This window comes from Tachyglossus aculeatus, chromosome 7 (assembly GCF_015852505.1).
Source record: "Tachyglossus aculeatus isolate mTacAcu1 chromosome 7, mTacAcu1.pri, whole genome shotgun sequence".
NCBI classification, from domain to species: Eukaryota; Metazoa; Chordata; class Mammalia; order Monotremata; family Tachyglossidae; genus Tachyglossus; species Tachyglossus aculeatus.
Window position 1 is genome coordinate 21,838,490 of NC_052072.1, and position 13,615 is coordinate 21,852,104.

General features: G+C 43.8%; 1 non-coding gene across 1 annotated transcript; it reads left to right on the plus strand.

The window, feature by feature from the left end:
- The first annotated feature begins 9,273 nt into the window (after positions 1 to 9,273).
- Positions 9,274 to 9,411, plus strand: LOC119931132. Its single transcript, XR_005451991.1, has one exon. It is a non-coding gene; the product is annotated as a small nucleolar RNA SNORA7 (small nucleolar RNA).
- Positions 9,412 to 13,615: the final 4,204 nt, after the last annotated feature.

Consider the following 13,615-nt stretch of genomic DNA (forward strand, 5'->3'; position numbering starts at 1 on the left):
TAAGTGGCTTGCTCAAGGTCAAACAGCAATTCATAAACAGGCTGAGTCCTATGACTATCAGTCCATTTGTTTTTCCTACTAAGACTTACTTGAATATCTTCTATTAAGAGCTAACAGTAGTCCAAATTATGTTGCTATGCTCCTCAAGGATATATAGGGTTTGAAGTACTGGCAGATGCTTTGTTGCTAGCTCAGAGATAGCCTGAGTCATTTCTGCCCAGAAAACAAGCCTCCTTTTATGCTCAGGAGTCAATGACCTTGTCTTCAAGATATGTGTGTATGTGTGTGTGTGTGTTTGAGATGTAGAGCATGTAAAACAGTTTAACTCACATACCCTGCTGCCCTATGTAAGGGTTTCGCTTTGACAATCTACTTTAGAAGACTCTCAGTGGTTTGTGCAGCTGAGCAGAAATGCCACTCACCTTGCGATAGTACGAGGTCAGCACAATTTCTTCCTGGAGAAATAACAACTCTTCTGCCACTACAGAACAATCTGAGCTGGAAAACACAAGAAATCAGACTACTCTGGATCCCGTCTTTCAGCCCGTGTCTTTGTGTCTGTCAGATTCTCTCTCTTTCCTTCTCTCCTTTCCTACGGAGGTTGTTCATTTTGCTCCTACCCTGCTAAACCTAATCTTGTTAATTCCAAGGAGATGGTCCTCAGGGGACACCCTTCAAATTCTACAAACCAAAGAGAATTCTTCCAAAAGCAGCAGTTTTGTCTCATCACAGTAACTACCCTGTAGGGAGACTTTCTGTGCGCAGGGCACAAAAAGCACATTCTCACACAGGAGACACATGAACACACAAAGCGGCCACAAAAACTTATTTCCCCAAGCTTAAAACCTTATCAAGTGTCAGGGAACCACCCTACCTCCCTGCTCCACACCAGTACATGTACACTGGGTGAAAGAATAAAGCATTTTAAATGATTTTATGAAGAGCTCCTTGAGGACCAGAGAGTGTAGCTCTTGGAAAAGGTGGTGATGACTGAAGTGGAAATGAATCAGAAACACCTGGAAGAGGCTTTCTTTAAAACACACCTGGGTTTATGAATGATGGGGGAAAGCATTTGGTGAAATGTACGTGGAGTTTTACTCACCCCACATCTCTACTGGACTCACCCAGCCTGATTTTTAAGCCCAAGCATATGTGCGCGTGCACGTACACTCTCACTCTCTCTCTCTCTCTCTCTCTCTCTCTCTCTCTCTCTCTCTCTCTCTCTCTCTCTCTCTCTCTCTCCCTGAAACAAACTCTTGCTCACACAGGCATCTACTCTGCTTGCAGCTAAACAGAGCTGATATAAATCAATAAAACTAAAATGCATTAAAAGGGAAAAGAGGAGAAGGGTTGAATGGAGGTGTGCATCATCAAAATGGGTTGGGGGTTGGGGAAGGGAGGGTGAAGACTTCTCTGAAACCTTGAGGCCAACAAGACGGACTTGACACATGGAATGTGACTGTGGCTGCAGGGTGAAGAGAGGGAATCTGATATGAAGGGACAAGTCTTTTGTAAGAGCCCACTGACCTGCCAGAAAGGAAAGAGATGAGGAGTGGGAGGAGTGCTGGGGTTCTTTAATCAAGGCAGGCCCGGGGCCTGCTACAGATCGCTGGGGACTCTGTGGAGTGTGTTGTTTCAATGCCTTTATATCTCCAGTGTTCAAAAACATTAGCCCGAACCTGCTTTGAGTGAAGGTATCCCATTGGCTTAGATAAAGTCTCCATCACTGACCTCAAAATGAAGGGTGCTTAAAATACTGACCAACTGCTAATTGAGTCTTCTCTCCCAACCTCAAGCGAACTACTGGACCAAATAGGGGATCTCCTGAAAGTCATTCACTCAAAGAGTGTCCTACTTTTAAATGAGGTGACTCCAGGGTTGCCTTGGAGGTAATTGGTGGATTCTAGTAGTATTAGTAATGGTATTGATTAAAGTGCTTGCACACTGCAGAGCACTGTACTGAACACTGGGAAAGAAGAAACAGGTGGGAATTATGTCATTGGAACTGCATAATTCATTCCTTCATTCAATCGTATTTATTGAGCGCTTACTGTGTGCAGAGCACTGTACTAAGCACTTGGGAAGTACAAGGTACAAGTCAGCAACATATAGAGACAGTCCCTACCCAACAATGGGCTCACAGTATAGAAGCATAAGGAGGGAGCAGTTATCCAGAACAAGTGGGATTTGGCTTTCAATCGATGGTAATGATAATAGCAATAATAATAATAACTCTGGTATTCATTAAGCACTTACTGTGTACCAGGCACTGTACTAAGTGCTGGGGTGGATACAAACAAATTAGGGTGGGCACAGTCATTCATTCATTCATTCATTCAATAATATTTATTGAGTGCTTACTGTGTGGAGAGCACCATACTAAGCACTTGGGAGAGTACAATACAACAATAGTCACAGTCCCTGCCCACAGCAAGCTTACAGTCTAGAAGTGGGGAGACACACATCAATACAAATAAATAAAACTACAGATATGGACATAAGTGCTGTGGGAAGGAGGAAGAGCAAAACAGCAAGTCAGGGTGACATAGAAGGCAGTGGGAGATGAAGAAAAGTGGGTCTTAGTCTGGGAAGACCTCTTGAAGGAGATGTGCCTTCGATAAGGCTTTGAAGAGGAGGAGAGTAATTGTTTGTTGGATTTGAGGAGGGAGGGAATTCCAGGCCAGAGGCAGGACATGGGCAAGAGGTTGGTGGTGAGACAGGCGAGATCAAGGCACAGTGAGAAAATTAGCACTAGAGAAGTGAAGTGTGTGGGCTGGGTTGAAGAAGGAGAGAAGCGAGATGAGGTAAGAGGGGAAAGGTGGTGGAGTGCTTTAAAGCCAATGGTGAGGGGGTTTTGTTCAATGCAGAGGTGGATGAGCAACCACTGGAGTTTTTGAGGAAAAGGGTGACATGTCCTGAACGTTTTTCTAGAAAAATGATCTGGGCAGCAGAGTGAAGTATTAACTGGAGTGGGGAGAGACAGGAGGCTGAGAGGTCAGCAAGGAGGCTGATGCTGTAATCCAGGAGGGATAGGATGAGTGATTGTATTAACATGGTAGCAATTTGGTTGGAGAGGAAAAGGCAGATTTAATGATGGATTGAATAAGTGGGTTGAATGACAGAGAGGAGTCAAGGATAATGCCTAGGTTATGGGCTTGTTGGACAGCAAGGATGGCAATGCCATCTACAGTGATGGGAAAGCCAGGAGAAGGACAGGGTTTATGTGGGAAGATATGGAGCTCTGTTTTGGACATGGTAAGCTTGAAGTGGTGGGGGGACATCCAAGTAGAGCCATCTTGAAGGCAGCAGGAGATGCGAGACTGGAGACAGGGACAGAGATTAGGGAGATCAGTCTATATCCCTTATTGAACACTTACTGTATGCAGAGCACTGTAATAAGCTTTTTCATTGTCACCAGAGGATTTAGACTAGACAATAGGAAGCACTTCCTGGCAAGTCCATGAGTTATTGCAGTGGGTTACCAAGGGAGGTCTTGGACTCTTGGCTGGAGACTGCTATAAAAAGAGTGGTCAGTTCTCGTATAGACATGTAGCGTTTTTTGGAGAGCAGGAGGAATGGATGAGATGACCTTCACAGTGTGGGGTGGGAAGGGTCTCTCCCAGCCAGGATTCTCAGATTTCAATTATGTCGCTTAGCCTCAGTGTGCCTTGCCACTTTAAAAGTGCAAAAAGTTGTTGAGCATACGAGTTTTAAAAAAGACAGGAATCCCACTGGAATGGACCCAGCTGTTCCATAATTCACTACAGGCAAGCCAGGGTCAGAAATACCCAACAAGCTCCATAAACATTTATCACCACCGAGAAAGGCTCTGGAGAGGCAGCTTGTCTTTTCCAGTCTCTCTCCACATCAACGATATCGCTCTCACTCAGCACTCCGATGGCAGAGAGAGGTCGTAAATGCCATTTGATTGTACTCAACCAAATCAACCAGGGGCTAAACACCAACTTCAACACAGACAGCAAACATGCGATCATGATAAAACACAGGAGCCTGGGGAAAATGAGACTGAAAGCATAATGCAGAGAGACCCAATCACAGAAGCAAATGATCACAAAATATGTACAAATTGCAAAACCAATAATAAAATTCACGTTCTAACAGCCTGCTAGTCAACTGCTCTCCAATATCACCCCCAGGGAGTAAGATGTACTCCCCAGGAGAGCAGTAGAGTCTATAAGAAGCATCACTTATCTGGCTTCTCAGCTTGATTCCAGAGGCACAGAAAATTTTCCACATTCAATTGAGTTTGAAACTTCCAATTTGGTACTTTCTCCAGTCCAGAGAGAAAGCTGCAGTGGTTTAGTCTCTTTGCTGGAAATTGTGGAGGCATTTTAGTTCTTCCCTTATTAGAAGGGAAGAGATGTCATAAAAATGAAGGCATTTATTAAACACTTATTATGATGTGCCAAAAACTAGGGTAGATATAGGGCAATCACACTGGACACAACGATCCAGGAGAATGAAAATCTACAAGATTTTTGTAAGCACTTTTGTTCTTTGCTCTTTTAACAATCGAAAGCCAAATCTATTATTTGTAAATTGCAATTACTCCATGTGCTCAGGATGAGTGTGGAATTAATGAAGAGTAAAGCAAATAGAGAGGTTGGAGCTTTGGATCAGAGGATTCAGGCCTCCCAGGGTAGCTTTGAGGACTCTCTCTTCATACCCCTTTTTTCAGAAACTCAGAGGCAAAGACCGGAGAGCAGAGACAAGACTTTTCATGGTTTATATACAAGACTTTTCATGGTTTATATATTCATTTAAGGAGGGGAAAAGTCCACCCAGTAAAAATCTGCCATAAATAAAATCGATCTTTGTGAATCTTGTCTCAGTACCAACTGGATTTTTCAGGGGGAGGTGAGGAGTAGAATGGAGAAGGCACAGTGGGAATAAGGGAAAGGAGGAGAGAGTGAGCAATGGAAATTGCATTTTGAATGTTGCAGTGTATATGAGTTTGGGGCTGGTTGATAGTAATAATACTAATAATGCTAATGGTACTTGTTAAGGGCTTACTATGTGCCAAGCACTATTTGAAATACGGGGGTACATACAAGTTATTCAATTTGAACACAGTCCCTGTCCCATATGGGCCTCACAATTGGAGTAGGAGGGAGGAGGATGTAATGCCCATTTTACAGATAAGATAATTGAGGCACAGAGAAGTGAAGTGACTTGCCCAAGGTTACACAGCAGACACGTGGCAGAGCTGGGATTAGAACCCAGGTTCTCTGATTCCCAGGCCCGTGCCCTTTACATTAGACCACATGGATTATGCAATTTTAAGCCTTCTGAGGGGAGGGACTGTGTCTTTTATTTCTATTGTATGGTTCCATGGGTCTAGTACTTGCTCTATAGTGTGGGCAGGGAATGTGTCTATCAACTCTGTTATATTGAACTCTTTAAAGTGCTTAGTGCAGTGCTCTGCACACAGTAGGCACTCAATAAATAACATTGTTTGATTGTATGCAGTGATTACTTACTGTGTGGTGCTGTTGCAGCTACTGCTGCTGTTTCTGTTGTGGCTACTATAACAAATAGAAATAATTTGGAGACCAAAAGCTCTTATGCTCCTGTTCATCTGGCTGAAATCAATCAGTGCTATTTATTGAGCACTTACTGTGTGCGTAGCACTGTACTAAGTGTTTAAGGGAGTGCAATGCAACAGAGGTGGTAAATGATACACCCTGACCACAATGAACTTATAGTCTAGAGGGGGGAGACAGAGGTTAATTTAAATAAATAGATCATGGATATGTATGTAAGTGCTATGGGCCTGAGAGTGAGGTGGATACCGAGGGCCCAAAGATCCAAGATCCAAGACACGGAGAGGAGAGAGAGGTAGGGGAAGGAAGGATTAATTGGGGAAGCCCACTTGGAGGAGACGTGTCATTAATAAGGCTTTGAAAATACATGGAGGTGGAAGGAGTTCCAGACCAGAGAGAGGATGTGGAAAAGGGGTTAGTGGTGAGATAGATGAGATTGGAGTGCAGTGAGTAAGCTGGCTCTAGAAGAGCAAACTGTGCAGGCCAGGCTGTAGTATAGTAGATCAGTAAGGTAAGGTAGGAGGAGGTGAGCTGATTGAGTGCTTTAATGACGATGGTAAGGCTTTTCTGTTTGATGCAGAGGTGGATGGGTAACCACTAGAGGTTCTTGAGGACTGAGGAGACATTGACTGAACATTTTTTAGAAAAATGATCCAGGCAGCAGAATGAAGCATGCAGTGGGGAGAGACAGAAGGCAGGGAGGTCACTGAGGAGGCTGATGCAGTAGTCAAGGTGGGATAGGATAACTGCTCGGCTCAGCAATGTAGCAGTTTGTCTGGAGAGGAAAGGGTGGATTTTAGCGATGTTGTGAAGGCAGAACTGACAGGATTTGGTGGCGGAATTGAATATGTGGGTTGTTTGAGAGTGATGAGTCGAGGATAATGTCATTGCTTTGCTGGCCATTTGGGAACAAATTCTGCTCCTGTTTTCCAATTGACTTCAATAACCATAGAGACACATACCCCAAAGGACAGATCCTGCGCTTCCCTTTTCCTTCCCTCCCTGACTTCAATACTAAGTACAAGCTAGAACTCCTCTCCACCTCATTTACAATTTTTGTGTGCCCTCAGCGAGTCAAGGGCTTTAGAGAAGGAGCTCTTTCAGCCTGTAGGTAAGGGAATCCAGAGCCTAGCCAGATTAAGAGAATTTCTCTATCTGGTCGTTGCTATTTGTCTTTGTTAGAACATGATGGTAATGGAGCTCTTTGGCTTTAGAGGCAGGCAGGGGTTTATCAGGCAGTCACTTTTGCCTCTGGGCTGATTTGGGAGGAGTCTTAGGTCTGATGGACAATCTGACACTTGAGAGATGTTGCCATGAATGGAGAGGGGTCTCACCAGAAGACAAGACTGCAGATTCTAGACTTTAAGCTCGCTGTGGCCGGGGAACATGTCTACCACCTCTGTTGCGTTTTCCCAAGTGCTTAGTAAAGTGCTCTCCAGTGGTTTCTTCCCCACTGCTTTCAAGCATGCTTATGTCTCCCTTATCCCCCCAACCAAAAAAATCCTCCCTTAACCCCATGGTTCCTTCTAGTTATCATCCCATCTCCCGTCTACCTGCAAACTTCTTGAGTTATCTTTTGGAGAACTCATTCACTCTCATGGCTTCAACCACTACCTCTATGCAGATGATTCCCAAATCTACATCTCCAGCCCTGACCTCTCTCCGTCTCTGCAGCCTCATATTTCCTCCTGCCTTTAGGACATCTCTAGTTGGCTGTCTACTGACACCTCAAACTTAACGTGTCCAAAACAGAACTCCTCATATTCCCACCAAAACCCCATCCTTCCCCTGACTTTCCCATCACTGTAGATGGTACCACAATCCTCCCTGTCTCACAAGCCCATAATCTTGGCATTATCCTCTACTCATCTCTCTCATTCAACCCTAATATGTAATGTATCACCATATCCTACCAATTCAACCTTCATATCGCTAAAATCTACCCTTTTCTCTTCATACAAACTGCGTCTACAGTAATCCAAACACTTATCCTATCCTGTCTTGATTACTGTAACAGCTTCCATGCTGACCACCTCTTTACCTCTTGTCTCTCTGCACTTCAGTCCATACTTTACTCTGCTGCTTGGATCGTTTTTCTGACAAAACTGTTCAGTCTATGTTTCCCCACTCCTCAAGAACCTCAAGTGATTGCTCATCCACCTCTGCATCAAATCGAAATGCCTTTCCATTGGCCTTACAGCACTCAATTACCTTGCCCGCTTCTACCTTACCTCCCCAATTTCCTACAACTCAGCCTTCACTCATCACTCCTCTAATACTTCTCACTTTACAGCCTTCTCACTGTACCTCAGTCGCTTCTATTTCTCCACTGACTTTTGGCCCTCATCCTCCTTCTTGCCTCCCTCTTCATATCTGACGGAAGTTTGTCCTCCCTTTATTAGGGAAGCATCTCTTTCAAGAGGCCTGTCCCAACAAAGCCCTCATTTCCTTTTCTCCCATTCCCTTCTGCAATGTTCATGCACTAGGATTTGCACCCTTTATTCACCCCTTCCTCAGCTCTGTAGCACTATGTATATAGTCATAACTTATTTATTCATGCTAATGTCAGTATTCCCCGCTAGACTGTAAGCTCGCTGAGGGCAGGGAATGTGTCTACAAATTCTGTTGTACTGTACTCTCCCAAACAATTCAGTTCTTTGCACACAGTAAGTGCTCAATAAATATGACTGATTGATTGACTGGCCTGCGTCCTGCGATTCCAAACTCAGGGTTGAATCATGTTACACCAAGTCGAGTCTGGCCTGATTTGGACTCAGTTCTCTCTGTTCCATCTCTAACTACAGGGCTGTTTTGGGTTCGGGTAGGGGAGGATGCTGTGGAGTGTTACTTTCCACAAATGCAAGGTTATAACATAATGCTTCTGAAACTACTGAAAGTAGTGGGGCCTAATGGAAGGAGCACGGGACTGAGAGTGAGAGAACCTGAGTTCTAATCCTAGCCCTGCCATCTTCCTGCTGTTTGACTCTGGGCAAGTCACTTAACTTCTCTGTGCTTCAGTTTTCTTATCTGCAAAATAGGGATTCAATACTCATTCTCTCTCCTACTTAGACTGTGAGCCCTATGTGGTACAGGGACTAGGTCAAGCCTGATAATCTTGTAACTATCCCAGGGATTAATACAGTGCTTGAGATATGGTAAGTGCTTAACAAAGACTGTTGTTACTATTATTATTATTGCTAATAATAATAATGCAAAGAGCAGTACCCCCAGCAAACTTCCTCAATTTGCTCCCAGAAATCAAATTCAGTGGTCTGATGGAGAACCATTGTAAAGAGCAGCCAACATCTGAAAAATCTTTGCTCTCAAGTACTTTCACAAAACAGAATTAAAATTGATTTTCAGTGTTCTGGAAACAGTCCGAGATGCCAGTCCCCACAGCAGCGCTTCCCAAAGACAACATCACTTATCAGAGTAGGTCAGCATCAGCAATTTTGCAGATAAATAATTTATACGGATAGTTAATAAAATAATGGAGCATTTCATGAGAAGGCAGTTAACAGGAGGCACCTGACTGCCTCTGTTTCCCATACAAGATATGACACAACTGACTCTGACATCGGGTAGGACTGAACTTCACACTCAGCAAGTTAAAGAGGAATTCCCTCCATGGCACTAGCATGGGGAGTCGGAAGGTTAACTTTTCCCTGAGGCCTAATCTGAACACTTCTCAGACTGTAAGCTTGCTGATATTCTCTCAGAGTCACACCTGGAGAGTTTCCAGTACTCTACCAGTCTCGACTATGGGAGGGAGAGTCAAGCAGAGGCCTACCCATTCCATATCTAGCTTAGGCAGTGGCTAGTGAGTGGAAGGCAATCTACTACAAGTCAAAACTCACCCATGCTGGGCAGCAGTGGCACAAGAGAGAGTCAAGGGCAGAGACTCAAGTTTACTGAGTGGAAGGAGGCAGTGGCAAAACATTGCCATATTTTTACCAAGAAAACTCTGTGGATACACTAAAAACTCTGTGGATACACTATTAGAATGATTGCAGATGGAGGAGGGGCGTTCTGGGGGAGATGCATCCATGGTGTCGCTATGGGTCAGAGATGACTTGATGGCATAAGACAAGACAGGCTTGCTGACAGCAGGGAACAGGTCTACCAACTCTCTTATAATAATAATAATGATGGCATTTATTAAGTGCTTACTATGTGCAAAGCACTGTTCTAAGTGCTGGGGAGGTTACAAGGTGATCAGGTTGTCCCATGGGGGGCTCACCATCTTAATCCTCACTTTACAGATGAGGTAACTGAGGCCCAGAGAAGTTAAGTGACTTGCCCGAAGTCACACAGTTGACAATTGGTGGAACTGGGATTTGAACCTGTGACCTCTGACTCCAAAGCCCATGCTCTTTTCATTGAGCCATGCTGCTTCTCTTGCATTTTACTCTCTCAAGTGCTTAGTACAGTGCCCTGCACACAGTAAGCACTCAGTAAATATCACTGATGATTATTTCTCAATCAACCAATGGCATCTCTTGAGCTCTAGACCCTAAGACAGTCCAGAGTGCTAGACACTACACTAAGCACTTGGGAGAGTGTAACAGGAGCGAGACATACAATCATAAGGAAAAACATGGATCAGGACAGGGTGTAGCATCCTTTCCAGAATGAGCGTCAGAACTCTCTCAGTTCCTAACATCACTCGTAGTAGAATTAAGCTAAGTGGTGGAATAGAGGAGAGCAAGAAGAAAACACTACACCTATGAAACATGAGCGTGAGGGTTATCTCCATTTGATCTGTGTAATAGCTTGAAGCTGCCTAATCCCCACCAGGAGCCTTCCTTCATGTAGCAGGATTATTCACTGAATTTTCTAGTCTAAAAGACATTTTAGCCAATAAAGTTTTGCCCCCAGGAGCCCTGTAGTCTCCTCCCAGCAATGCTCTGGGAAGTGGCGGAGCTTCCTTCTTTGGAAATGAAGGGAGAAATCAATACTCATTTCCAGAAAAATCCCAAAGCTACACGTTCCTTAATAGCATAACTGTGTCTAATTCCCTTTTAACACAAATCAAAAGGGAATTGGAAGGCCATTAATTACGTTGAACAATTTCAGGATCAATTCAAAACTGTTTGTTCCGGCTGGTGTGGACAGAGATTTTTTGTGTGTGAATACATCCTTGGGGATGACTTCCAAATGACCCAGACATTCACTGGAGAGAAATAAGCAGTACCTTTACTGGATCAGCCCAAATGATCCATAGATCTCAATGTCCTTCCCCCAGCTAGAGAAGTAGTGTGGCCTAATGGATAGAACACAGGCCCAGGAGTCAGAAAGACATGGGTTTGAATCCTGGCTCTTTCATTTGTCTGCTGTGTGACCTTGGGCAAGCCAATTAACTTCTCTGTGCCTCAGTTACCTCATCTGTAAAATGGGGATTAAGACCTACTGGGACTTTGTCCAACTTAACTTGTGTCTACCCCAGCGTTAGTACAGTACTTGGTACATAGTAAGTGCTTAACAAATACCATTTAGAAAAAGGAAAAAAAGGAAGCAAAAGGGTTCTTGGAGGACCCAAATGATGGTTACCCTCCTTGGCATTCACCCTGATGGGCAGCTGCTACCCTTCCCCTCAAAAACCCAAAGTACTAGTCTCACCTTCTCTTTCCCAGCCTATAATGTGTTTCCAGGAGTGAGTATGGTAGCTAGCTCATGTTCTTCCCTTGAAATCAATCAATCAATCACTAATATTAAGTGATCACTTACTGTGTGCAGCACACTGTACTAAGCACTAAGCACTTGGGAGAATACAACAGAGTTGGTAGACATGTTCCCTGCTCACAATGAGCTTATAGTCTAGAGTCTTGAAATTCCAAGGATGCCATTTCCCTCAGAGGTTTGAAATTTCTAATTCCTTAACTTGAATGCTCCAACTTTACCCTTATAAGCACTGACAGTTTCTATCCCAGAAAAGTTGAGCATATTTTTCCCTTTAACCTCTTTCCATTTAAACTTCCCTCCCTCATCCCTGCAGCAACCCAGAGCCAGATTTGCATTAAACCACATCTAAAAGGAGAAGAAATCATAATAATAGTAATGGTATTTATTAAGTGCTAACTATGTGCAAAGCACTGTTCTAAGTGTTGGGGAGGTTACAAGGTGATCAGGTTGTCCCACGGGTGGCTCACAGTCTTCATCCCCATTTTACAGTTGAGGTCACTGAGGCACAGAGAAGTTAAGTGACTTGCTCAAAGTCACACAGCTGACAATTGGTGGAGCTGGGATTTGAACCCGTGACCTTTGACTCTAAAGCCCATGCTCTTTCCACTGAGCCATGCTGCAAATCATAGGACATTAAGGTCCAGGCCAGGATTCTCTTAAGCCGGGACAGGAGTAGTGCCATTTGCAAAACATCAGGACTTTTTGTTTCTCTTGTAAGCTCACTGTGAGCAGGGAACATGTCTATCAACTCTGTTCTGTCATATACTCCCAAGCACTTAGTACCATGCTCTGCACATAGTAAGTGGTCAACAAACACCATGAATTGATTGACTAATACACTATCAAGCACTATCAAGTACTAGTTATTCTTTCCCTCCCTGGCCTCGAAGTGTTTTCACCAAGCATCTAATTAATTAAGCCTAATTGATTGAAATTTAAAATGGCTTTCAGAAATCCCCAGTAACGTAAGAAAGTCCTCTATAGCCCATAGGAATATTCTGGAGAAAGTATTTACTACATTACCATTTAGAATATAATATTCTCCAAGCATGCCTCTCACATTATAAGATGAAATTGTTCAAAGAGTAAATCAGGAGAAATTGTGTCTATCAAGTGGCACAGAGCTATTTAGCCAAAATTACTTTATCAAACCAGCCCTGGGATCAAGTTTTCTTTTGTGAGATTTCTTTCTTTGCTTCAAGCATTTTTCCCCCCTCCCCTTGGTTCTTATAAGAATCAATATTTTCAGGAAGGACAGAAAAAAAGGGCACTGGAGAACCTTACATTCTAATGAAAATCCCCACCTTTTATTTTGCTGCAGAAGCATTAATAAATGTCTCCAGCAAAGGGTGGAACCAGGGGAAAGTGCAAGACACCAGGAGTATATTTCCTAAAGAGCTTAACGTGGTCATGTTGTATGTTCTTTGTCCCTTAAAGAGTCTCAGAGTGATCGATTTAAAGCAGTTTGGTTGAACCAAAAGCTCTGGGTGTGGGGATGGACTCCACTGATCAATCTGTATCTTCATTCAAAACAGTTTCCCTTAACGTTTAATGACGGGATGCCCCGTATTAGGAAGGAGAGTGTCGCCGAGTCTATTAAAGGAAAATATAGAGGAAATCAGTGCTGGCTTCTCTAAAATTGACATTATTTTATAGCACCGTTAAAATCCATCTGCTGGTACAAATTGACTTTTTTTTTCCATTGACTATCATTGCAGGGCTGCCCTCTGGACTTTAAAGAGAGCAATTATCTGCCATGATCGGTCGTTGCCGGCCGTGTGAGCTCTGCTTGTGTTTGTCCTGAAAGAATTGAGCCTGGTAAGCCACACGATGATTGTGACAGCATTCATTTATCCAGAAAGAGCCAAGTGAGCCAAGGGAGGTAGATAAGCAGGCTCCAAGGAAAGAGGAGCTCTCATCAGTTTACAGCGGGATCAAGCACGGCTCAGAGTGGTTGTGGGACTGGCTTAAGACCACCCAGCAATTCTTCAGGAAAATCACAACCAAGACTACTTGGATCAGAGCAAAAGTGATGACTCAACAAGCGTGGCCTGATGCCAAATACTTCCTGTAACAGTCTTGGCATTTCCTTCCTTGAACAGGAACCTGAGCACTCGATGACTCTGGATCCTTGGCCAGGGACTTTCATTCTGCAGTCAGCCCCCTTGATTGACACTGTCCAATCTGTGTCTCTGCCAGAGAAGTCGAAGAGGCATTTAGCTAGTTAGACCTCAGGTCATGGGGGCAACCCAGAATAACTCAGCTTGGACAAGTGCACGCAGTTTTGAACTACCACCCTCCGGGAGGTATTCTGGACTTTAAATACCCTAATCCCTTTCTTTTCTTCCACCATCCATTAAACATATTCA